General features: G+C 59.5%; 1 protein-coding gene across 6 annotated transcripts in view; it reads left to right on the forward strand.

The window, feature by feature from the left end:
- PACS2 (phosphofurin acidic cluster sorting protein 2) overlaps positions 1 to 24,309 on the forward strand; it is a 63,724-nt gene that overhangs the window by 1,063 nt on the left and 38,352 nt on the right. The gene's annotated exons all lie outside the window — the stretch shown is intronic.

Consider the following 24,309-nt stretch of genomic DNA (forward strand, 5'->3'; position numbering starts at 1 on the left):
GGAAGCTCTGTGGGTTTTTTCCCAATCAGTGGTCCTTCCTGAGGAAGCTCCCAGGCTGACGGGGAGAGAGACAAGAGTCATGCCAGGGCCTGATTCTGCAGTGGACACCAGGCCACGAGGGCTGCAGGCAGGCAGCCAGGAAGAGCTCTCCCTGGGGAGACCTCCCGGCGGGACTGGAGGACGTGGCCGTGTGTGTGGAGGGGTGTGCTCTGCCGCGGTGCCTTCAACAGGTGTGCAGGGCAGGTGCTGGGCACGCAGAGGTGCCGGGGTGCCCTCCCAAGCGCGGGGCCCGCAGCTCAGGGTGTGGCTGTGCCCGGTGGAAGGCTGGGTGCTTCCTGGCCTCTGTGGGCCTCTGGGAGGGTGGGGTGTTCACAGGACATCTGCCTGCTTGCCTCCTCTCTGGGAGGTCTTACCTGCCCAGGCCTGGTCTCCACCCTCCTCTCTCCCATCTTGGCTTTGGGCCCAGTGTCGGGTCATGCTGGACCCCCCCGCCCCGCACAGTGCTCCTTCTCTCTGCTGTCATCGTCAGCACCTCCCCCCCCCCCCCGCCAGACCTCTTGCTCTCCCTGGGGTCACAGATGCCCCCCTCCTGGCGTGTACATACACCCTCCCTCCCCCCAGAGCTAGGAGTGCAGCCTGCCTTTCCTGCACCTTTCAGCAGCCTCCTGGGGCTCTGAAAAGACCACTGAGGTTTTAACCAGAGTGAGGAGGGGGAGGCGGCGGGGGTCTGGGGCATGGAGCTGGTCTAGGACGCCCACCCTGCTGTGTGTGTGGGGGGAGGGGCTAGGCAGCGCCAGGGGTCGGGGTTCCACAGCTCTGTGGGGGCTGGGGGGGGCAGGGCAGGCAGGGTTGTTCTGTGGGCGTGGGGCCCAGCGGCCGTAGGGTGGGCAGGCACAGAGCACCCCTGCCTGTCCCAGCGCGGCCCTCCCCACGGGTGCTGCTGGCCCCACTGCCCCCCCCGGAGCTGGCAGGCTGTCCACCCTGCCTTTTGGAGACTGGGTGCAGAGGCGCCGCTCTGTCCGTGTGCTCGGCACGCGCCCGGTTCTAACTGCTGGAGCTGCCGGCTGTGGGTGCTCACTGGTCCCCGTGAGACAGCGATGCGTCTTCGCTCTGTCTGGGCACGGTGGCCGGCCCCCGGTGTGGACTAGTGAGGCGCCCACCCTGGGCCTTCTCACACTGGCAGTAGCATTTGGGGGGGCGTGTGCTTGGTGTTACTACCAGGAGGCTTCCCGGAGCGGCTGTGCCAGCTCACCCCCACTGGCGTCCCCGCTGCTCTGCATTCTTGCCAGCACTGCCTGACTTTTAATCACTGCCAATCTGGTGGGTGTGAAATGGTATTGTGGTTTTAATTTGAATTTCTCTGATTACTGATGTAGGCCACTTGTACTTCCCCGTCAGCAAAATTCTTGTTCATTTCTCTTGCCAGTTTTTTCCTCCTGCTTTATCCCCCGACTTGAGCCTCAGTGGGTTTTTAGGGCCAGTAATCCCTTTTCAGCGCTGTGTTGGAAGCACCCTCTTCTCCGCAAGGCTGTGCTGCCACCCAACAAGGTGTGCCTGGTGTTGGTCTTGGTCTTGTCCTGTGGTCTGTCCTCCCCAGGGCTGTTGGGAGAGCTCTCTGCTCTCCCTGGGAGATGGTGCCAGGCCCGTGGGGCTGCGACAGAGGCAGGCTTGGTTTCCTGGATTTCCTTGGGGGCACAGACCACACCCCCTGCAGTGACCCTCAGCCCTGGTGTCCTGCTGCCCCTGCGGGGATTCCCTGGGCAGCCTCCTGCCGCACCCCCCACCCACCCCTCGACCCGCTTCAGTGGGGTCTCGGGCATTTTGAACCCTTGCACTCATCCCCTAATTTTCCGTCCCGTTGAGGTTTGTGAGTTGACGTCACAGGGTCAGATCTCTGCAAGCTTACTGAGCTCTCATGTTCCTGTGCACCCTCCTGTCGGCCTCCTCTGCCTGGCTCACCCTCCGGAAGGGGCTGCAGCTGGAGCGTAAGCTTTGGCGTCTGCGTGCTGGGTCCGCTGCAGCCCACGGCAGGGCGAGTGCCGATTGCCTGGGCCGTGGCCGCCTTGTGGGCCACGCTCCCCAGGCGTCACCCGCCTGCCGTTCTGTGAGGGTCCTGTGTTCCCCCGTCTTTTCACCTTCAGCCACTTAGGAGGCTGTGCTGGATTTCTCCGTGGGGGTGCGCCGGGCGCTTGTAGTGTGCGGGCGCTGGGTGTGATCAAACACCCAGAGCCGGATGTCGTCCTGCTCCTTTCCCTGCTGATGTGGCTCTTCCAGCATTAAACCTGCCTCTCCCTCTTGGAAACATAGCGGCTGCCAGTGTGGTGGTGCCCTGGTCCCCTTCCCGCAGGCAGGCAGATGGGATCAGTCTTTGCTCAGGACTTCGCATCTCTGCCTGGGGTCTGTAATCTGCTCATCCGCTGCCCTTACCCGATTTTGATGCCAAGATACCTGCAGAGTGAGCTGCCCCACGCATGTCTGTGCGAAGCAGGAGTTTGTTCCCTAAATGTCCAGGCGATGGTGAGATTGCCGGTCAGGGGACCTGACTCCAGGTTGCTTTGGGCCAGCGGTAACTCCTGACTTAACCACTTTAATGGTTGTAGGACCCCCATCCCTGCCTTTCAGTTAGCTTTAGAAATACATTTTTCTGTGAATTTGTCCATTTTTTCCCGATTTTCAACTTGATTGGCAAAAAGTTGTCCCTGATGTTCTTTTTCTAAAAAAGTGCCTGCAGGACCTATAGAGCTGTCCCCTGTGATCCTCCCATTGACCGAGTGGGTGGGCGTCCACGCGCTGATCCATCTCACCAAGGGTCCATCAAGTTCCTTTTTAATGAACATTTACATCTTCCTTCCTGTTTACACTCTTTGTTTTCGTTTCGTGTCCGTGTTCTGATCTCTTAGGATGGATACGCAGCTCCTCCTTTTCCCTCCTTTCCTTCTGTGCTCGGTTTTCTAATCACTCGTGTTTTCATTTGCCTTTGGCCGCGCTGGACCCTCGTTGCCGTGCGGGCTTCCCTGGTTGGGGTGTGCGGGGCTCCTCTGCACTGCGGCGCGCGGGCTCCTCTCTGCAGTAGCCTCTCCTGGCGCCCAGTGCGGGCTTAGTCGCTGAGGTGCCCAGGCTTAGTTGGCCTGCAGCAGGTGACATCCTCCCAGACCAGAGATCAAACCTGTGTCCCCTGCATTGGTAGGTGGATTCTTAACCACATAACCAGGGAAGTCCCTTTTGTAAGATTTTAAAGCTGCAAAATAAGTAATGTTTTGACTGCATTTCACAAGCTTTTATGCATAGAGTTGTTGAGTTTAAAATCTTCAAAAAATTTTCCGTTTTTCCTTCTTTAACGTGGTGGGATGGATATTTCAAAGTTTCTTCATATCCAGACTTTTTTCTCTTATATTTCCATTGTTGAATTCATTTCTTCTCCTTTGATTGTTTCTAACTTAGTTGTGTTGTGGTCACAGAGGGTGGTCAGTGTGACACCAGGTCCTCAGGATGTTAGGACTTCCTCTGGGGCTCCGTTTGAAGCCAGCGTCCACGCATGCTCTGCTCGTCCTGACAAGGGCCTTGTGTTTGGCACTTGGTGGTGCCACGTCTGATGCCTGTCCCTGTGGGTCATGCTTGGCTTATAGTGTCTTCAGGTTTTTTACCTTTCTTGTCTACTTGGGAAGCACGGAAGAGTCTCCGAGCCTGGAGGGGGTTGTCTGTTTCCCCCGGAGCTCTGTCTTTAGATCACACAGCTGCGGAATCACAGGCCCTGAGTGATCAGGGCTGACCGGCACCCAGCGGAGCTTTCCCTCCAGACAGACTTGGTAACAGTGTAGCGCTCAGCTGTCTTTTGGAAATATCTGCCTGCTATATCTTTCCCCACCTTGTTTCTTTAAACTTTCCTGTGTCCTCACAGGTTGGCTGTGTGTTTTTTATTTGGCACCATCTAGATTTCATTTTCATTTAATCTGACAGTCTTTATTTTTTAACCAGGACATTCAGTCCATTGTTATTTGTTTAAGTTACTGATAGTTGGGTTCATGTCTGCCACTTTATTTTTGTCCTTATTATCCTTTTATTTTCTGAGTTTCTCTTTTTCATTGTACCTTGTTGTGCATGGGTTTTTCCCTTCTTCCATTTCTTATTAATTTGAAACTTGTCACTATTTCTAGTGCTTACGTGGTTACCGTGTAAATTGCACGCTTGCTGTTGTGGTTCGGGGTAACTGGACATTCTTTTCCTGAACAACAGGGACCTTAGACCACGTGAGTCTGACCTGTCGCTCCACGTCTGCGTGCTTTCGTGTGGAGCATTTAACGTCTTTTTAAGCCCGTATGAGATTATTGTTATTACTTTCTATTGTTAATACTTGATTAATCTCAAAACTCACCACTTTTTTATTCTTTTTGCATCTCAGAAGTGTGAAGTGAAAGTCGCTCAGTTGTGTCTGACTCGCTGCAACCTCATGGACTATACAGTCCATGGAATTCTCCAGGCCAGAATACTGGAGTGGGTAACCTTTCCCTTCTCCAGGGGATCTTCCCAACCCAGGGATTGAACCCAGGTCTCCCGCATTGCAGGCGGATTCTTTACCAGCTTGCCACAAGGGAAGCCCAAAAACACTGGGGTGGGTAGCCTATCCTTTCTCCAGTGGATCTTCCCGACCCAGGAATAGAACTGGGGTCTCCTGCATTGTAGGCCAATTCTTTACCAGCTGAGCTACCAAAGAAGCTCCATCTTCCCTCCTCCTTCTGTCTGAAAATACATCTTTAGGCTTCTCCTCAGTGAGGGTCTGCAGATAACTCACATTCTTTCAGTGTGTCTGAGATGCTTTCTGTTGTCCCAGAGGGTGTCCTGCCGGTTGTGGGGTCCCAGGCGACGTCTCCCCAGCGTGGCTCTCAGTTTGGCTCTTGTGAGGTCAGTGTCAGTCGGGTGTGACTGGCTTGAAGGTCTGTCCTTTCTCCCCGGCGGCTCTGTGGTCATCTCTTTGGTGTCCGGGGGGGGGGGGGGGGGGGAGGGTTTCTCTTGTGTGCCTGAGTTGGGGTCACTGGGCTCTGGGGTGGGTGGTTCTCCTGAGTTGGGGTCACTGGGCTCTGGGGTGGGTGGTTCTCCTGAGTTGGGGTCACTGGGCTCTGGGGTGGGTGGTTCTCCTGAGTTGGGGTCACTGGGCTCTGTGGTGGATGGTTCTCCTGAGTTGGTCTTGCTGGGCTCTGGGCTCTGGGTGGTGGTTTTCCTGAGTTGGGGTCCCTGGGCTCTGGGCTCTGGGCGGTGGTTCTCCTGAGTTGGGCTCACTGGGCTCTGGGCTCTGGGCTCTGGGAGGGAGGTTCTCATGACTCCTGGGAAGTCCTCAGGCACTCTCCTCTTCCCAGCTCTCTCCTTGCCTCTGGACTCGGTGGACATGCAGTTGCCCTTTCCTCTGGCATCACAGACTGGCCGCCGGGCAGGCTCTGCTCCTCCCTGTTTCAACAGCCAGTCCTCAGCCCTCCTCCCTGTGGAAACGTGTCCATGCGGCTTGGCACCCCAGCCTGCAGGAGGGCCTGCAAGCGGGTGAGATGGGCCATCCCCTCCGCTGGCAGAGCCGTGATGGAGTGGTGCTGGGCAGGTGCCTGTGGCTGAGCATGAGGCCGAGTTTGGAGTTCCTGGGAGGCCGTGGATCTGTTTGGTGGGCATGGATTTAGCTGGAGGCTGAGGTGCGTTGGATGTGGGTGGGGTTGGGAGGGCAGGTCGGGGTTGAGAGTGGGCTGGGCTTTTGGGGCTCTCAAGAGGCGAGAGCAGCGCTGAGGGAGAGACCGGGGCTTGTGATCTTAGCCGTCTAAGCCTGCGGACTGGGGTCTTGGGGGGAGGCCTGGCCCCTTGCTGCAGTCACCACCTTTCCTGCCCCCACGATGGCAGTGTCAGGCCCCGTGCACACCTGGGCGGTGGGCTGCCCCCCCAGCAGGTGGCAAGGTGGGCTCAGTGCCGAGAAGTGCTGCCTTCGAGGGTGAGTGTGGAAGGAGGCAGCTGCTTGGGGCAGGCGGTGTCTCCCGTGACGCTTTGTGATGGGCAGTCAGCTGCATGGGCCCCGCTCACGGGCACACTGCCCTTCCTGTCTTCCCAGGATCCAGGCGCCAACCCTGGCTCCCCCTCCCCTCAGCGAGGTGGGAGAGGGGGGCCTCAGTGCGGGTGGGCGGGGCCAAGGTCTGCCCCAGAGAGCAGTCTGGAGAGTTGGGGGCTCTGCACGTGGAGACTCCAGTTCGGGTCTTGGGGATCCCTCGGGAGTCTGAGCGTCACTTGCTGTGGCCGGAGTGACCCATGGCCACCGAGGTAGGGGTGCTCGGGCAGGTGGGTGGCAGGATAGGACCCTCTGAGGCCGTGTCCTGGCACCGCTGCCCAGCCAGACCCTACCGGCCTGGCGTGGCCCCTGCGGGCACGGCCTGGGCCCGTTGGACATTGCAGTCTGGCCCCTGGGCTTCCGGCCTCGGTGGGAATTGGCTCACAGCTGTTCCTGCCGGTGCTGGGTATTTTGGGCTCCGGGATATGGAGGGCGGTGAGTGCGTGAGCTGCTGGCTCCTCCCAGCATCTGTGCCTGGTGCCCGACAGTGGCCGAGAGTGGACCCAGAATAGCGCGGGCATCTGTGGAAGCTGAGTCCCGTTCTGCCCCGACGCGGCTTCGGCTGGGGGGCTTTGCGGAGGCCCAGGACGCGTCATGAGGACCTCCCTGCCTGTGAAACGGGGTTTCTAGTGAAGCTCTGTGTATTCCATATGGCCCCCGCCCGCTGCTGTGCCCCCGAGGTGAGAGGTGCGTGTCCTCTGGGAGCCCCTCAGCGCGGTGGGCACGCAGCAGCCACTCTGCTGGGCTGGTCTTTCTCCCCCTTGGAGGTCAGGCCGAGGTCTAGGGTCTCCTGCATGGTCAGGCCAGTCTGGGTCCTGACAGCACCTGGAGCTGCGCGGTGACGGGGACGCTGTGCACTGGGTCTGCCCTTCTTCCTGTTGGGCCCGCGGCAGCTGGCCGGTCCCCACTGCCCCACTGGCCTTCCGTCCTCTCCCCAGCCAGGCCACAGCGCCTCCCTGCTGTGGGGCCGCCCCCAGCTCCGTTCTCAGGAGGGGTGCTCCTGGTGGCCTGCGCCTTTGCCCCACTGGTGGGGCGTGGGGAGGCAGCGGAGGAGCTGGGACAGGTGAGGTCTGCAGGAGGGGCTCAGGTCTCCAGCAGCGAGGGCCCCCAGTGGCCGGCACAGAGTGGGGTGCCCTGGCCTGGCCTCTTCTGCTCTGGCAGACATGCCGGTCTCTCAGCCTAATGGCCGCGCGTGTCCGGTCTCCCATCCCGGCTCTGTTTTCAGCATTCGTGGGGTGATTCCTGTCCAGCACAGGCAGCCCTGTGTGCGCTCGAGGCCTGAGCAGAATCGTGTGGGCTTGGGCGTCGCTGCCCCCGAAGGCAGAGCGCTGTAGGCGGGGTTGCCCCTCGGAGGCACTGCCCTTTGCCCAGACGTGGCTGTGACCTTTGGTGGACTGGGTTCCGCTGCCTCTGCCCCAAGCCACTTGAACAGGCCGCGTGCCACCTCCTGTTGGCACTGGGCTCCTTTGTCCCCGCCTGCTTTGTCTGTGGGGCACGCGTCCCCATCCGAACAGTGGTGACGCCCCCACAGGGAGGCCCTTAGTGAGGAGCCGTGGACCCGCAGCAGCTGGGACCTCGGGCCCGTCCCTTCCCAGAGCCTCGCTGCCCAGCCCTGCAGCCACCCTCGAGGCGATGGTGCCATATCTTCTGTTGGGCGGTGGCCAGTGCAGACCTTTCTGCCTTTGCATGCAGAGGGGTGGGCTGGGCTCTTCCGTCAGTTTGCTTTCCAGGGCCTCAGCTTGGCTTCCAGACGTTCTGCTCCGTCTGGTGCGACGTGGCTTAAGTGCCGTCACGCGCTGGCAGGCGAGTGGACCACAGTCACCACCTTGAACCGTGTGCCCTCCCGCCAGCCCGGCTCTGGTGGGAGGCGAGCGGTGTGTGGAGCGCGTTCACAAATACCGTTGCTGTCCATGCGGTGCCGGGGTGCACACCAGCCGGCCCCCCCAGAGGAGTGTGGGTGGGGCGGGGCTCCGCTTGGCATGAGCCCCCAGGAGGCTTCCCGGGTGGGGCTCGGGAAAGGCTGAGTGTCCGGCGCTGATGCCTGAGACGGTGGAGGTCGTCTGGGCCCGTTACTGCCCGCCGAGGCCTGCCCAGGGTGGGGGTGCATGGAAGGCTTCAGGGGTCTGTTAGTGAGTGACTGAGTTGGGGGGGCTGCTGCACCCTCGGGGCCATGCTGGGCTCACCACAGCCACAGTGTCATGCTGGCTTTGGGGTGATGTTGAAGATTGTTCCAGGGGAGTGCTGGCACAGAGGGAGGACCCCCCTCCCCCGCCTCTGTGGGCAGAGGAGCAAGTCTGTAGCCTGGCTTTCCCGACCTTGGTTCCCTTTCACAGCCTCCTCCTGGGCACCAGCTCCCTGGAGAGAAAGCTGGCCGCCCTCCCCAGGGCCTCGGGCTTGGCTCAGCCAACGGCCAGCGCTCCATCTGCAGAGACCACACCAGCCCCTGCTTGGGACGGTCGCCGGGGGCTGGGGCGCCCTGTCCTGCACGTGCTCTGGGCCCGATGGGAGCGCAGAGCTGCCGTCCACACGTGGAGGAGGCTCTGGGGCCGCCCACGGGCAGGGGGCCAGCTGCGTAGGCCCCACTGGGCTCTCCTGCTGGAGACGGCTCCTTGGGGGGCCCAGTGGGGTTTCCCATTAGGTTATTTGCAACAGGAATAAAGAGGAGACGGGAATAAAGAGGAGACGTGTCGGTCAGACCTTTGAGGAGACCACTTTCCAGTTCCCTTTTGGAGGAGAGCAAACGCAGAGTCTTCCTCAGGGTGTGCGACACGGCCCCGGTAACTCGGATCAGTGAGGCTCGGTACAGCGGGCTCCTCTGGGGCTTGGCCGGCGGTCTGCAGGCTGACCTCACCCCCACCCCCGTCAGGTGGCCTGGCGCTGGGCCTGTGCGTGCTGCAGAGCAGTGGGGTGCCGGCCAGGCCTCTGGGAGGCGCTGTGGTTCGTGGGGGGCCCTGCACGGCTGCGGGCTGCACACCCCACCCCCAACCCCGCCCCCGGCTCTGACGCGACCCTCCCCCCACCTCCACACCCCTGTGGCTGGCGCGGCAACTCCATCGACGTTGGGGGATTGCCTGCAGTGTCTGGACGTCCTGGGACCGGGTTGGCTGGTGGTCCAGGAGGGACACTGGGCGTCCAGGGGTGTCAAGGGTGTGCGGACCCCCCGGCTCACCTGACCCTGGGGCTCTGGGGCCCGGGCACCTCCTAGGGACTGCTGCAGGGCAGACGCGCAGAGACAGAGCCTGTGCTCGCTCCGAGGGCTTCTCCGTGGCTGCGTGAGGTCGAGGTGGGCCGGGGACACTTGCAGCGTCTTCCCACAGATGCGGCCCAGGTGAGCAGCAAGGCCTGGCCTGCCTCGCTGAGAACAAGCCTGCGGGTCCACGGTGCATTCTCTGGGTTCATTCCCCAGGAGCAGGTGCACCTGGCATCCCGTCTCGGGGAGACGCGGGCTCACGGAGCAGGGCAGGGGCCCTGCGGTGGGAAAAGGGAGCTTGTCGTGAAGCACCCCAGGGTCCCGGGGCCCCTCTGTAGAGGACAGGCTGTGAGGTGGGGCCCAAGCAGATAACAGTGGAGGCTTCACGCCAGGCGAGCGGGGGCCCCGGGCTGACCCCGGGTCTGTGGTGAGAAGCGGCCGAGCCTGGGGCCCCCGCTCAGTGACCCTGCTCTCCCCTGGCTTCAGCCCTGACAGGCCATCCCCCTCCCAGATGGAAGGTAGCGGTGTGGCTGAGAAGGGGGATGGACCTGGGGTGCCAGGACACGTAGGAGCAGAGGGCAATCATGCCGCAGGGCGGGGCCGAGTGGTTCCAGGAGGGCCGGTGCAGCGGACTGCGCAGAGGGGATGGGGCAGGGGGGAGTGCCCTTGCCGGGGGGGCATGGTGGGGGACCTGGTGCCGTGATGGAGGGGCCGGGGGGAGCAATGGGGGGCCGGGGGGCAGTGGGGGGTGCCGTGATGGGGGCCCTGGGGGGCATTTGGGGGGTGTGCCGTGATGGGGGACAGGAGGGAGCAATGGGGGGTGCCGTGATGGGAACCCTGGGGAGGAAGTTGGGGGGGGATGTGCCGTGATGGGGGCGCTGGGAACCTCTTGTGAGAAGCTGCTCTTCTCGGGTGGCCCTGCTTCCCAGCAGTGATGGAGTGAGGCTGGGGCTGTGAGGTATCGGTCCAGGGAGGAGGGGGTCCCCAGGAAACCGGGGGGCTGGACGTCTGTGTCTCAGACCTGCATGGCCATTTGGTGCCAGGGGTGCTCTGGGGCCGTGCCCTGTGTCTCTGGTGCGGAGTCTGGGTGAGTGGGAGCCCCAGGAGGGGCCTGAGGAGGGCACACAGGCTGACGATGGGTCCGGTGTGGGGGTCTGAGCGGAGGTGGAGGCACGGCACCTCCTGGGGCTGGGCGGTGCAGGGCGCTCGTGGGCATCTGTGGGACCCTGGGCCCACTGTGTGGGCGTCACTCCAGCTCAGGTCACAGCGGGGACGGGCTGCCCCCCGCCTGCCTCTGACTCCCCGTTGGTTGCTGGGTGGGGGACACTGCACCGCAGCACCCCTCCTCTCCCGCTGGTCCCTCCTGAGCATGTGGGGACCTTACAGTGTGGGACCCTGCCCCCCTGGCCTGGTCCCAGACCCTCTTCACAAGGGATCAGCCTCCACACGCCCGCCCCCCCCAGCTGACGTGCTCTGGCCCTGCACCCTGGGACGGGGGACCCTGGGGGCGGCTCTGACGTGCTTGAGACAAGCCGCCCGCCAGTGGCTCCCCCGCAGGCGCGTGTGCTCTGGCTGCTGGGAAGTGCGTTCCGGGGTCTGGCTGGCTGGGGGGTCTGCTGTCACCCGGTTGCTTCCTCCTCCTTGGGACCCGCTGTCTGCCCGGCTCTTGGAGGAACTCTCGTCTGAGGGCCACTTGGACGCCCTGCTTCCTCCCCTCTCTAGTCCCCTTCCTGGACAGGGCCACGCCCTGCAGTGTCCAGTGCCGGTCCCGACTGCAAGGGCCAGGCGGGCACTCCCAGGGCCCAGGGGCACCCCTGAGCGGAAGCCCTGCCTTTGCCGAGCCCCCTGGGCGGCTGTGGGGGGCCCAGTGGATGCCGCGCCCAGCCCTTGGTGGGGGCCTACTGGGCTCCCTGGGGGAGGCATCTCAGCAGGAGCCTCGGGGCACAGGCGGGAGGAGGTGTGGGTAGAGGAGCCCTGGGCGTGGGTTCCGGGCTCAGCGTCCTGCTGGACCACAGCCCAGTGACACCCCCTGCCCCCGCCCCCACCAAGCCGGGGCCATGACTCCTGAGTGAGTTCAGTCCTGGGCACACCTGCCTGCTTGGGGCAGAGGGGAAGTCCTCCTAGGAGACTTGCACCCCATGTCCACCGTAAGCTCAGTGAAGCACCCCGATGTGCGGCTTGGACCCCAGGCCCCTAGTTCTCAGGCTCTGGGGCTTGGACCCGAGGCCTCTAGTTCTCAGGACACTGGGGTTTGGACCTCAGGCCCCTAGTTCTCAGGCTCTGGAGGGTGGAGGCCCAAGGCCACGGCGCCCGCAGGTTGGTTCAGTGTGTCTCTCTGTTGTGTCCTCACAGGGGGGTCTTGAAGGAGCCCCCTGCAGTCCCTCCACAAGGGCGCTGACCCCCTTCACCAGGGCCCCACCCTCCGCCCTCATCATCCCCAGAAGTCGCTTCTCCTGACAGCATCATGTAGTCTCACGTGGATTTAGGGGGAACCAGAGTCGGAGAAGGCCATGGCACCCCACTCCAGTACTCTTGCCTGGAATATCCCATGGACAGAGGAGCCTGGTAGGCTCCAGTCCATGGGGTCGCTAAGAGTCAGGCGCGACTGAGCGACTTCACTTTCACTTTTCACTTTCATGCATTGGAGAAGGAAATGGCAACCCACTCCAGTATTCTTACCTGGAGAATCCCAGGGACAGAGGAGCCTGGTGGGCTGCCGTCTATGGGGTCGCACAGAGTCGGACACGACTGAAGCGACTTAGCAGTAGCAGCAGAGTCTGCAGCCCCTCTGTGCCCCAGAGTCCTTGCGGCGCTGGAGCCTCTGGGCAGGGGGCCGCAGTGGTGTGTGCTGGGAGGGGCTGGGTGTGCCTCTAGCCTGGACCCGCGCCTGTCGGGTGTGAGGACCAGCTGCTGTGAGATGTCAGAGAGGCCTGGGCCCCCGCCCTGCCCTCTGGCTCCCGGACCCCTTCTCATCTGACCTGGAGCCCCCTGACCACCCCAGACAGCCAAGTCCCACAGCTGGCAGGGCAGGGTCTCCCCTCCCGGGAGCCAGCCTGAGGCGGGGGCGGGGCCTGAGGTGGGGCGGGGCCTGGGGAGGGCGGGGCCTGAGGTGGGGCGGGGCCGGGGGGCGGGGCCTGGGAGGGGCGGGGCCCACAGCGGCTGCTCGTCTGCACACACTGCCGTCCTCTGGGGAGCCTGTCACTGAGGACCGTGCCGCCTGGACTCGGGGTCCCCAGAGCCGGCTGTGGGTCCTCGCTGGGGAGGCCTGGGTCGTGCCTGGACTGTGGGGAAGCCCAGGGTCGTCGCTCTGAGCCCTGGGGAAGCCGGGTGCTAAAGGGGCTGGGACGCGGGCCCCTCCTCACCGCCCCCATGGGAGGTCCCGCCCGGTATGGTACAGGCCGGTTCTGAGTACGCGGCTGGAGGCGGCCGTGGGCTTCAGCCGGTGCAGGCAGCGCTCCCGGCCCGCTGGGCTCACGGTCCCCACGTGAGTCTTGCTACTTGGAGGTGGCCTCCTGCGCCGCTGATCTGGCCCTGAGGTGCCTGAGGTGCCCAGCTCGCCTCCACGCCCCACGTCCGTTGCTGACCGTGCCATCCCCCCAAGTAATGCTGCTTGCCTGTAGGGACGTGCTGGGCTCGGGCTCTTCCTGACAGGGCCCCTTTGCCCTCACGCCCAGGGTCTCTGGTCGTCACGGCCCACGGAGGGGTCCCGATGGCCTTGTTGCTCGCTGGGCACAGGCCCCGTGCTGAGATGGCGCTCCAGTGTCTGCCCAGCCCCTTGGGGGCCTCCCGGCTGCGGACACGGGTGCTCTCTCTGGATGGCTGGGCCCATGCGGCTTCTGCGTGGCCCCCATGCCTGTCCGGGCCATCCTGCCATGGCCAGCTCCTCCTGTGCGTGGCTTCTCTGACTTTACACCCACCGCCTGGTGCCCCGGCCCCCATGGGGGCAGCCTGTGCTGCGGCAGGAAATGGGGCTCATGGTGGCCCCTGCCAGGGCCCCGGCCTTGGTGCTGAGGCGCCTGCCTGCCCCTCGCTTCCTGCAAGGCCATCCCAGCCCCACGATAGCAGGCAGGGAAGCGGAGAAGGCACCTCTGACCTTCTCTCCTGATTAGCAGGAAGCAGCCGTGTCCTGAGGCCTGGGCACCGGAGACAGCCAAGCTGGGCCAGCTGGAACTGGCAGTCGCCTCCGGCTGGAGCAGGCAACCAGCGCTTGGGTGCGGAGGGAGCTGGACACTGCCTGAGGCTCCCGGCCCCGGCCCCGCCCTGGACTGTCCTGAAAGTAAGCGCCTCGGGGCACCCACGCTGCCCATGTGCACCTGCAGCCTGAGCCCCCAGGGCGCTGCCTGTGGGCCTGTCCTGCCCCCGGGCTGGCCAGTCCCTGGGGTTCAGGCCTGGGGTTGCCGGCCGCCGCAGGGCCCCAGCCCCCACTGGGGCAGACAGTGACCCTGCAAACAGGCTCAGCCCCTGGGGACAAAAGGCCCCCTCGTTTTCCCTCCCACTTACACACAGTCAGTCCGTTTGGGGCACAGAGGTAGCCCCCCAGGTGGCCGCGGTTTGACTGCTGTGGTCTGAGTGCCTGGAGGCTGAGTCCTCCTGGGAGGCCAGCCCGGCACTGGTGTTTGTTGGAAGCCTAGGGCGCACTGTCCTTGTCCTTCGTGGGCTGCACGCTGTGGGGGCTGGACTTACCAGCCCTGGGGACCCACATGGTCTGCCCTGCGCCAAAGCCTAGCGCTGCTGGTGGGACACGGTGGGGCAGCCTTTCAGAAGCCCGATGCAGGGTCCAGTGGTTAAGAATCCACCTTCCAGGGCACGAGTCACAGCTTTGATCCCTGTTCAGAGAACTAAGGTTCCACAGGCCCTGGGGCATGAGAAGACTCCTGAGAGTCCCGTGGACTTGCAAGGAGATCAAACCAGTCCATTCTAAAGGAAACCAACCCTGAATATTCACTGGAAGGACTGATGCTTAAGCTCTAATACTTTGGCCACCTGATGCAAAGGGCTGACTCACTGGAAAAAACCCTGGTGGTGGGAAAGATTGAAGGCAGGAGGAGAAGGGGGCGACCAAGGATGAGATGGTTGGACGGCATCACAGACTCAGTGGACATGGGTTTGAGGAAACTCTGGGAGATGATGAAGGACAGGGAAGCCTGGTGTGCTGCAGTCTGTGGGATCACAACAGTCAGACCCGAGTGAGTGACTGAATAGCCAGATGCCACAGGACAAATAAGCCTGCCTTCTGTGACTACTGAGCCCACACACCGCAGTGAGGACCCAGCTCAGCCAAAAACTGAAAAGTAAAAAGGCCTGATGCAGCGTCCCCACGTGGCCAGCAGACCCCTGTTTGAGAGGAGGAACTGGGCTGGAGCCACACTTGCACACATGTTCATGGCGGCTGCCCAGACTGCCAAGTGTGTCCTGACAACTGCCAGGTGGGTGAACACAGGGCGCGCTGCCCGGCAGAGGAGCTGGCCCCCAAGGCCATGTGTGTGATCCCTTGTACAGATCGTCAGACCACGCCCACCAGGAGAGACCTGCCGCCACTGCGCGGTCAGGGTGGTGGGGAAGGGCAGGGACCCTGGGCTGGTGAAGCAGTCCTGGACTTAGAGGTGATGGTCGCTGAGCACCGGGAGCGTGCTGAGTGCCAGTGGCTTGTGCCCTAGGACGTGGTTAGGCTGGCTGATTGCACGTTGTGTGTGTCTGAGTGCAGCAGGGAGTATAACGAGGGTACCGGGACAGTTCTGGACCCAAGGAGACCACACAGGCAGGCGGGCAGGGTGCCGGGCTCGGGTGTGGAGCTGGCGCCTTGGGAGACAGCCCCTCGCCAGCAGGCAGCGCCCCCTTACTTGGTCTCCTGACGCCCCGGGTTGCCCCCAAATGCCACTGGGAAGGGTCCCTGGTGGCTGATGGGGGGTGTCTGCTGAGGTCTCGTCGCTTTCTGTGGAGCTGCAGCTTTTCTGCTTGAACACCGGGGCGACGGGTAGGGTGGTAGCGTGGGCCCGGCTGGCCCTGGAGGCGGGGTGCCACGGGCGGGGGCTCTGCCCCCCTGGAGCCACCTGGGTGCCGTCGCCTGCCTCTGTGGGCCGATTGTCCCCAGCGGCTCCTCTGTGGGCGCCTTTGTGCCGGGACATCAGTCCTTTGTCTGCCGTCGGCACCGCGATGCATCTCACAGCCGTGTCTGGCTCTGTCTGCTCACAGTAACGTCCGTGTTTCCGATTTCAGGAAGGGTTAGAGTCCTGAGGAGCAGGACAGCCCCTGGGTTGGGTGCCTGGCCCCTGTCCTCCAGGGACCTTGGTGTGCCCAGAGCTTTCCTCGGCCCGGGCCCAGTGCGTCTCCTGTGGAAATCGGTGGGCAGAATGGCCCCCAGCCCCACTGTCCCACGTTGGGTGAAGGTCCTGAGGGATTGAAAGCAGCGTGTTCTCGAGTGTTCCCTCCCTGGGTTCCTTGAGGCACAGGTCACAGGAGGTGAGAGCGGACGTCCACCCAGGCTGTGTTGCTGTGTGAAGGGACGAGCAAAGACAGCAAGACCACACAGGGACGCTGACCCGGCCACGCACTCGGTCCACACGGGGACGCCGACCTGGCCACGCGCTTGGTCCACAGGGGAACACTGACCCGGCCACGTGCTTGGGCCACACGGGGACGCCGACCCGGCCACGCGCTCGGGCCACACGGGGTCGCCGACCCGGCCACGCGCTCGGGCCACACGGGGATGCCGACCCGGCCACGCGCTCGGGCCACACGGGGACGCCGACCCGGCCACGTGCTCGGGCCACACGGGGACAATGACCCGGCCACGTGCTCGGTCCACACGGGGAGAGTGACCCGGTCACGCGCTCGGGCCACACGGGGACGCCGACCCGGCCACGCGCTCGGGCCACACGGGGACACCGACCCGGCCACATGCTCGGTCCACACGGGGAGAGTGACCTGGCCATGTGCTCGGTCCACACGGGGACAGTGACCTGGCCACATGCTCAGTCCACACAGGGAGAGTGACCCAGACACGTGCTCGGTCCACACGGGGACACTGACCCAGCAACGCTCTCAGTCCACACGGGGAGAGTGACCCAGCCACGCACTCGGTCCACACGGGGAGAGTGACCCGGCCACGTGCTCGGTCCACATGGGGAGAGTGACCCGGCCACGCGCTCGGGCCACACGGGAGAGTGACCCGGACACGTGCTCGGTCCACATGGGGACGCCGACCTGGCCACGTGCTCGGTCCACATGGGGACGCCGACCTGGCCACGTGCTCGGTCCACACGGGGAGAGTGACCTGGCCACGTGCTCGGTTCACACGGGGAGAGTGACCCGGCCACGTGCTTGGGCCACACGGGTGTGCCGACCCGGCCACGTACTTGGTCCACATGGGGAGAGTGACCCGGCCACACGCTCGGGCCACACAGGGACGCCGACCCGGCCTTGAAAAGGAAGGCAGACCTGATAGAGTCCGCAGCGCGGGTGGACGTGCTGAGTGATGTGGCCAGTTGCAGAGGCCGGTTGTGTGCGATCCTCTCTCAAGGTCGTCGCACAGTTGGATTAGTAGACCGGAAGCAGAATGGGGAGTCAGGGAGCTGGGGGATAGGGTTCCAGTTTCACAAAGGGAAAGAGGCATAGGTGGTGATGGGGCGTCGCAGTGCCAGTGTGCCTGAAGCCGCGGGGCCAGCTGCTTGAAGGTTGTAAACTTCACGTTACATGTGTTTTACCACAGTAGAGAGAGAGGTGGACGTTGGCAGACTTCTTCCCCACACAGCTGCAGCAGTTACAGCCTCCAGGGGTGAGGAAGCATTGAAAGCAGATGCCTGGGGGCTCACCAGCGTGGATCCTCGCCGCTGCCCGGCTGGACTCCCAGTGGGGACCCTGGGCGGGGCTTGGGCACGTCTGCCTGGGGTCCTGCTCAGGGTAGAAGCAGCCTCCAGACCCCCAGGCCTGCTGAGCCCCTTGGAGAAGTTTCCTTGCTCCGCCCCTCGCCCTCCTGGGCCCGCGGACCCTGCGGAGCTCCGTCCAGACCCTGCCCCACCTAGTCTCGCTCAGCCGAATGCAGCCCAGGCTCAGGGAACTTGGTCTAAACGAGGTGCCCACCCTGGTCCGTGGGCACGCCCGTGCCCCTGGGCATCTGGGCTGTAGGCTCCTGTGTCTGCTTGGCGCCCACACTCAGGATGGGGGGCAGTCGGTCTTCTATGGAGAACTGGCTTTGTGCCCTCTGCAGTGCCCACTGCCCCGGCATCAGAGCCCAGGCTCTGAAGCAGCTGGGCTGGGACTCTGCGCTGGGAGTGGGCACAGGTGCTGGCCAGGTTTGGGGGGCCTTGGGGGGACCCTCAGCCTCCTTCCTGAGGCGGGTGACTTGGGGAGGGCTGGACAGACTGGCTTACCCTCGCCCCTGGCGGGGGTTGTCCACTCCCATTCTTGTCCATGGAAACGTCCCACGGGCCTGTGTATAAAAACGTCTGCAAAGCTAGGTTTCCCTGAACTTTCTGAAACATCACTGGTTTTGTAACTCACAGAAACTGAGGGTATCTGGACACGGGGCCCTCTCCTCACCCCTCCCCGACATGCCTTCCCTGACCTTGGGGACCTGCGTAGCCGGAACCCCTGGGCAGAGCCCTGTCCCCGGCGGTCCGTGCTCTGCTCTGCGTGGGCCTTGTCGGGTGACCCGAGGTCCCTGCTGCCCTGCTTTCCCGTCCCAGGGCACTCCGATCATCTTCTGTTGCCGGCCTGCCTGCTTTCTGTCCCAGGGCCTGGTGTCCATCTACCCTGGCCCTGACCCCGACCCTGAGATCAGTGACACCCCCCTGCCCCGGCCCAGGCCCGGCACCCTGTGTGCCAGGCCCCATGTGAGTCCTCCTCGAGTCAGCTCCAGAGAGGACGCACCTGACCCTCCCCCAGGGTGCTCCCTCCCTTTTCTCTCCTCTCCCTCCACTCCCCCTCCACTGGTACCTCCCTCTTCCTCCGGACTCGGTCCAGAGCCCAGGCAGGCCCTTGTCCTGGGCACGGGCGGCTCCATCTGGCAAAGGGGCCACATGAGGGCTAACCCCAGGAGGCCTGCCTGCCCTCCAGCTGGATGGGCACCGAGCAGCAGCCCGGGAGCCCCATTCTGTGAGAATGCACTCTGTGGGGCCCACTGACCTGAGGGCACACGGAAACCTGAGCCCCAAGCGTTGGCTGGAGAGACAGAGGCCCCCAGGGTCAGGGGCTCGGCACTGCCTCCTGGGACCCATCTGGTGGCGGGAGGTGCTCTGAGGGGTCACACTGCCTTTAGCCCAGTTGGAGCCCAGCCTGTCCAGGGGTCCTGGGCTGCGGGCAGTGCTGCAGCTCTGCTGACCCACAGCTGACTCCTGATGCGCTCCTTGGTTTCTGCTTTGCCAGTGCCCACAGACATGTGTCGTCCCTTGGGTGTCTCCGTGCTGGCAGTGCTCACGCAGGCTCAGCTCTGCCTGCACAGCTGGAAATAAAGACTCTGGGGTTGGAGTGTGTGTCTGGGGCCCTTTCATGCTCATCATGGGCATCCCCTTCTCGTGCGCAGAGATGTCTTCCACACCTGTCTTTAAGGTGGTCCCTGCTGGCTCTGACGGTGAAGAATCTGCCTGCAATGCCAGATACCTGGGTTTGTTCCCTGGGTTGGGACGATCCCCTGGAGGAGGACATGACAACCCACTCTAGTGTTCTTGCCTGGAGAATCCCATGGACAGAGGAGCTTGGCGGGCTACAGTCCATGGGGTCAGAACGAGTCAGACACGACTGGGTGACGAAGCACCCCAGATATAGCGGCTCCCCCAACACCGAGCAAAGCTTGTCGGCTGGACAGCCTAATGAGATGCTGCAGGAAGGGGTGAGTGTGCTGTCCATCAACCAGCTGTGAGTCCACCAAATGCAGAAAGACAGAGCAGAAACAGTTCTTCTGTGCATCCACACTCGGACAGAAAAAGGGGCAGTCCTTCTTGGGACCCTCTGGATGAGGAGGGGCCTGGGCCAGACGGGCCAGGGAGGGACCGGGGGTGGGTAGGCTCAGAGCATGTCTGTGGTGGGGGTTGTGAAATCAGAGTGCTGGGCGGTGTTGGGGCCGCCCTTCCTGGGGGTAGGGAACCCTGGCGTGGCAGTGCGCTGCCCTGCGTGCAGGATGGCGGGTGCCCTGTGCTGTCGAAACCTGAGTTGCTGTCCTGTGTGGGTTTGACGCTGAACACTGAGATGCCTCATTTTAAATGCAGATGTTAGAGAGTGAGAGACTAAGCCTTCTGCCATGGGAGCACCCAGCTCAAGCTGTATAGAGATCAGGGTGAAGCTTAGGATAAAAACAGAGGAATAGAGGTCACAGGACCAAAATTTAATGAAATAAAAACAATATTAAATATTAACAAAAGCCAGAAGTCGACTGCTTGGGGAGACCAATAATATAGCAAACCGGCAAAAGTAATGAAAGGCAAAGCACACGCACAGATGGTTCTGGAAGGAACTGACAAAGGTAAAGCTGAAGACACCGTAAGTGTTGCCGGTAAACACGAAAAGTAAGTAGGAGGTTTTTCTAGAAATAATATGAATTACTTAGTAACTGGCTTAGTAAAGTAGAAAATGTGGAGAGACCAGTTATATTAAAATCCCTTTTCTTCTCCAGAGAACACCAGATGGTTTTATTTGTAAATTTTACCAGGTCTTCCAAGAATTAAGTTCTGACTCATATGAAGTATTCCAGAGATTGAAAAGATGTTTTTAAAAGTGACACTCTCCGTTTTATGAGGGCAGTAGAATCATGGAGACGCCCAGGGGAAGCGCAAGAGTGGGACCTCATGGACATAGATGTGAAAACCCTAAAGAAAATGACAGGAAAAAAATATCCCTACAAGATAAAAAAAGGCAAAAGTATCTCATGACAGAAATTATCTCAGGAGTATGTGAATGATTTATTTAACCTTAGAGTACTAATTATTTTTATCACATTCAGAATGAAGAGAAACGTCATATGCTATATCCAGAAAAAGCATTTGATAGAATTTAAGAGACATTATTGGGGATATGGGCTTCCCAGGTGGTGCTAGTGGTAAAGAATCCACCTGCCAATGCAGGAGACTCAAGAGACCCGGGTTTGATCCCTGGATCGGGAAGATCTCCTGGAAGAGGAAAGAGCAACCCACTCCAGTATTTTCGCCTGGAGAATCCTGTGGATAGAGGAGCCTGGCAGGCTCACATACAGTCCACGGGGTTGCAAAGAGTCAGTCACGAAAGAGCGTGCGCGCACACACACGCGCGCACACACACACACACACACGTTAGGAATATAGAAATAGATAGGCAGTTTAACTTGTCCATAGGCTTCCCTGGTAGCTCAGATGGTAAAGAATCTGCTTGCAAGGTGGGAGACCCAGGTTCGATCCCTGAGTTGGGAAGATCCCCTGGAGAAGGGAAGGGCAACCCACAGTATTCTTGCCTAGAGATTTCCATGGACTAAGGGGCCTGGAGGGCTACAGTCCATGGGGTCACAGAGAGTCAGACACGACTGAGTGGCTAACACTTGTTGTAGGTTACCTACTAAAAATCTGCAGACCTGCACGAATTTTAATATATTCACTTATATTTGGCTGTTGATTAATCCATGCACCCACATTAAGGTGTATAATTCAGTTCTGTACTTGGCCAGCATATTTTAAGTGGTAATTACTGACTACCGCATTAAACAGTGCAGTTATAGAATGTTTCCATCATTGCAGAAAGATAACTGGACTTCACTGCTGTGCACTCACCATCCTTAAACACTAGAAATATTATCTCTAAAACCAAGAAGAAAGGTGACTATTATCCTTGAGGAGCTGGACAACACAACAGGACATGAAAAGCAGATCGGATTGGGTCGAAAGAAACAACATTGCCATTTGCGATGGCATCGTTGTTCGAATGGACAATGTAAGAGCCTGTAGAAGATGTCTGAACCAGTGACAGTTCCGGAAGGCCGGCTGATAGAAGATCGACTCGCAGGACCAGCAGTGCTGAAACATGCACTTCGCTTCCCTGGGGGTTTCCATGGTTCTCTCCCCTCGTAAGATGGGCAGTGTCACGGTTTAGAAAACATCTTTTCACTCTCTGAAACACTTCATATGAGGTCTGACTTAATTCTTGCAAGACCTGGTAAAATTTACAAACATTTGAAAAGAAGAAAAACAGCATAAAAGCAGCTGGTAGCTTATCCATGGATAAGTTGGACAAAGGGCATGACTTTCACCAGAGAAAGGGCTGCCCACTTACTCAAGGACACAAAGTACCTGAGTAAGGAGGCACCAAGGCTCTGTGATGACCTGATGTTACCAGTTCCCCCTAAATGTAATTCAGTTTTATAAAATTCCACGACGGAATTGAACTTGGCAAGTTATGAAGTTTATGTGAAGCAGACAAGCAATTTTAAAAACAAAGGAGATGTGTTTGTGTTTAGGAAGTGTTTTGCTTAGCAGATGTTTAAGTAAGCTGTGCTCATTAAAACAATAGGCAGTTGGCAGAAATATAGACAGATTGACCCCTGGGACACAGGAAGACACAGAAACACACGCATCTTCAGAGACAGCCTTTAATCCGTAAGGAAGGGGTTTGCTCTTGCAGAACTAGTTGGGGGATAGGTGGGCATCCATAGAGAAAATAATAAAGTCAGGTCCCTACCTCACACCATACACAGAACAGCTCCATGTAGATTAATGGCCTCAGTGAAAAGAGTAAAAAAAACAACTTTGGGAGGAGTGGTGTGAAATTGAAGAATATGATATCCAAGAACCATAAATCATAAGACATGTAAATAAACACTTCCTAGAAACCCAGCCTCCGAGGTCAGGGGCAGCGGCCGGGAGGAGATACCCCATGCCCCAAGCCCGAGGCCAGGGGCAACGGGCGGGAGGAGCTACCCCATACCCCTAAGCCCGAGGCCAGGGGTGGTGGCTGGGAGGACCATCCCCACGTCCAAGGAGCCATGGCTGCGCGGGCGCAGGAGGGCCTAGAGGAGCTATCCCATGTTGAAGGTCAGGAAGGGCGGCGGTGAGGAGATACCCCTCGTCTAAGGTAAGGAGCAATGGCTGCGCTTTGCTGGAGCAGCCGTGAAGAGATACCCCACGCCCAAGGTAAGAGAAACCCAAGTAAGACGGTAGGTGTTGCAAGAGGGCATCAGAGGGCAGACACACTGAAACCATACTCACAGAAAACTAGTCAATCTAATCACACTAGGACCACAGCCTTGTCTAACTCAGTGAAACTAAGCCATGCCCGTGGGGCCACCCAGGACGTGCGGGTCATGGTGGGGAGATTTGACAGAATGTGGTCCACTGGAGAAGGGAATGGCAAACCACTTCAGTATTCTTGCCTTGAGACCCACATGAACAGTATGAAAAGGCAAAATGATAGGATACTGAAAGAGAAACTCCTCAGGTCAGTAGGTGCCCAATATGCTACTGGAGATCAGTGGAGAAATAACTCCAGAAAGAATGAAGGGATGGAGCCAAAGCAAAAACAATACCCAGCTGTGGATGTGACTGGTGATAGAAGCAAGGTCCGATGCTGTAAAGAGCAATATTGTATAGGAACCCGGAATGTCAGGTCCATGAATCAAGGCAAATTGGAAGTGGTCAAACGAGATGGCAAGAGTGAATGTCGACATTCTAGGAATCAGGGAACTGAAATGGATTAGAATGGGTGAATTTAACTCAGATGACCATGATATCTACTACTGCGGGCAGGAACCCCTCAGAAGAAATGGAGTGGCCATCATGGTCAACAAAAGAGTCCAAAATGCAGAACTTGGATGCAATCTCAAAAACGACAGAATGATCTCTGTTCGTTTCCAAGGCAAACCATTCAATATCACAGTAATCCAAGTCTATGCCCCAACCAGTAACGCTGAGGAAGCTGAAGTTGAACGGTTCTATGAAGACCTACAAGACCTTTTAGAACTAACACCCCCAAAAGATGTCCTTTTCATTATAGGGGACTGGAATGCAAAAGTAGGAAGTCAAGAAACACCTGGAGTAACAGACAAATTTGGCCTTGGAGTACGGAATGAAGCAGGGCAAAGACTAATAGAGTTTTGCCAAGAAAATGCACTGGTCATAACAAACACCCTCTTCCAACAACACAAGAGAAGACTCTATACATGGACATCACCAGATGGTCAACACCGAAATCAGATTGATTATATTCTTTGCAGCCAAAGATGGAGAAGCTCTATGCAGTCAGCAAAAACAAGACCAGGAGCTGACTGTGGCTCAGATCATGAACTCCTTATTGCCAAATTCAGACTTAAATTGGAGAAAGTAGGGAAAACCACTAGACCATTCAGGTATGACCTAAATCAAATCCCTTATGATTATACAGTGGAAGTGAGAAATAGATTTAAGGGCCTAGATCTGATAGATAGAGTGCCTGATGAACTATGGACTGAGGTTCGTGACATTGTACAGGAGACAGGGATCAAGACCATCCCCATGGAAAAGAAATGCAAAAAAGCAAAATGGCTGTTTGGGGAGGCCTTACAAATAGCTGTGAAAAGAAGAGACGCGAAAAGCAAAGGAGAAAAGGAAAGATATAAATATCTGAATGCAGAGTTCCCAAAGAATAGCAAGAAGAGATAAGAAAGCCTTCTTCAGCAATCAGTGCAAAGTAATAGAGGAAAACAACAGAATGGGAAAGACGAGGGATCTCTTCAAGAAAATCAGAGATACCAAAGGAACATTTCATGCAAAGATGAGCTGGATAAAGGACAGAAATGGTATGGACCTAACAGAAGCAGAAGATATTAAGAAGAGATGGCAAGAATACACAGAAGAACTGTACAAAAAAGATCTTCATGACCCAGATAATCACGATGGTGTGATCCCTGACCTAGACCAGACATCCTGGAATGTGAGGTCAAGTGGGCCTTAGAAAGCATCACTACGAACAAAGCTAGTGGAGGTGATGGAATTCCAGTTGAGCTCTTTCAAATCCTGAAAGATGATGCTGTGAAAGTGCTGCACTCAATATGCCAGCAAATTTGGAAAACTCAGCAGTGGCCACAGGACTGGAAAAGGTCAGTTTTCATTCCAATCCC

Source organism: Bubalus kerabau, chromosome 19 (genome assembly GCF_029407905.1).
Source record: "Bubalus kerabau isolate K-KA32 ecotype Philippines breed swamp buffalo chromosome 19, PCC_UOA_SB_1v2, whole genome shotgun sequence".
NCBI classification, from domain to species: Eukaryota; Metazoa; Chordata; class Mammalia; order Artiodactyla; family Bovidae; genus Bubalus; species Bubalus kerabau.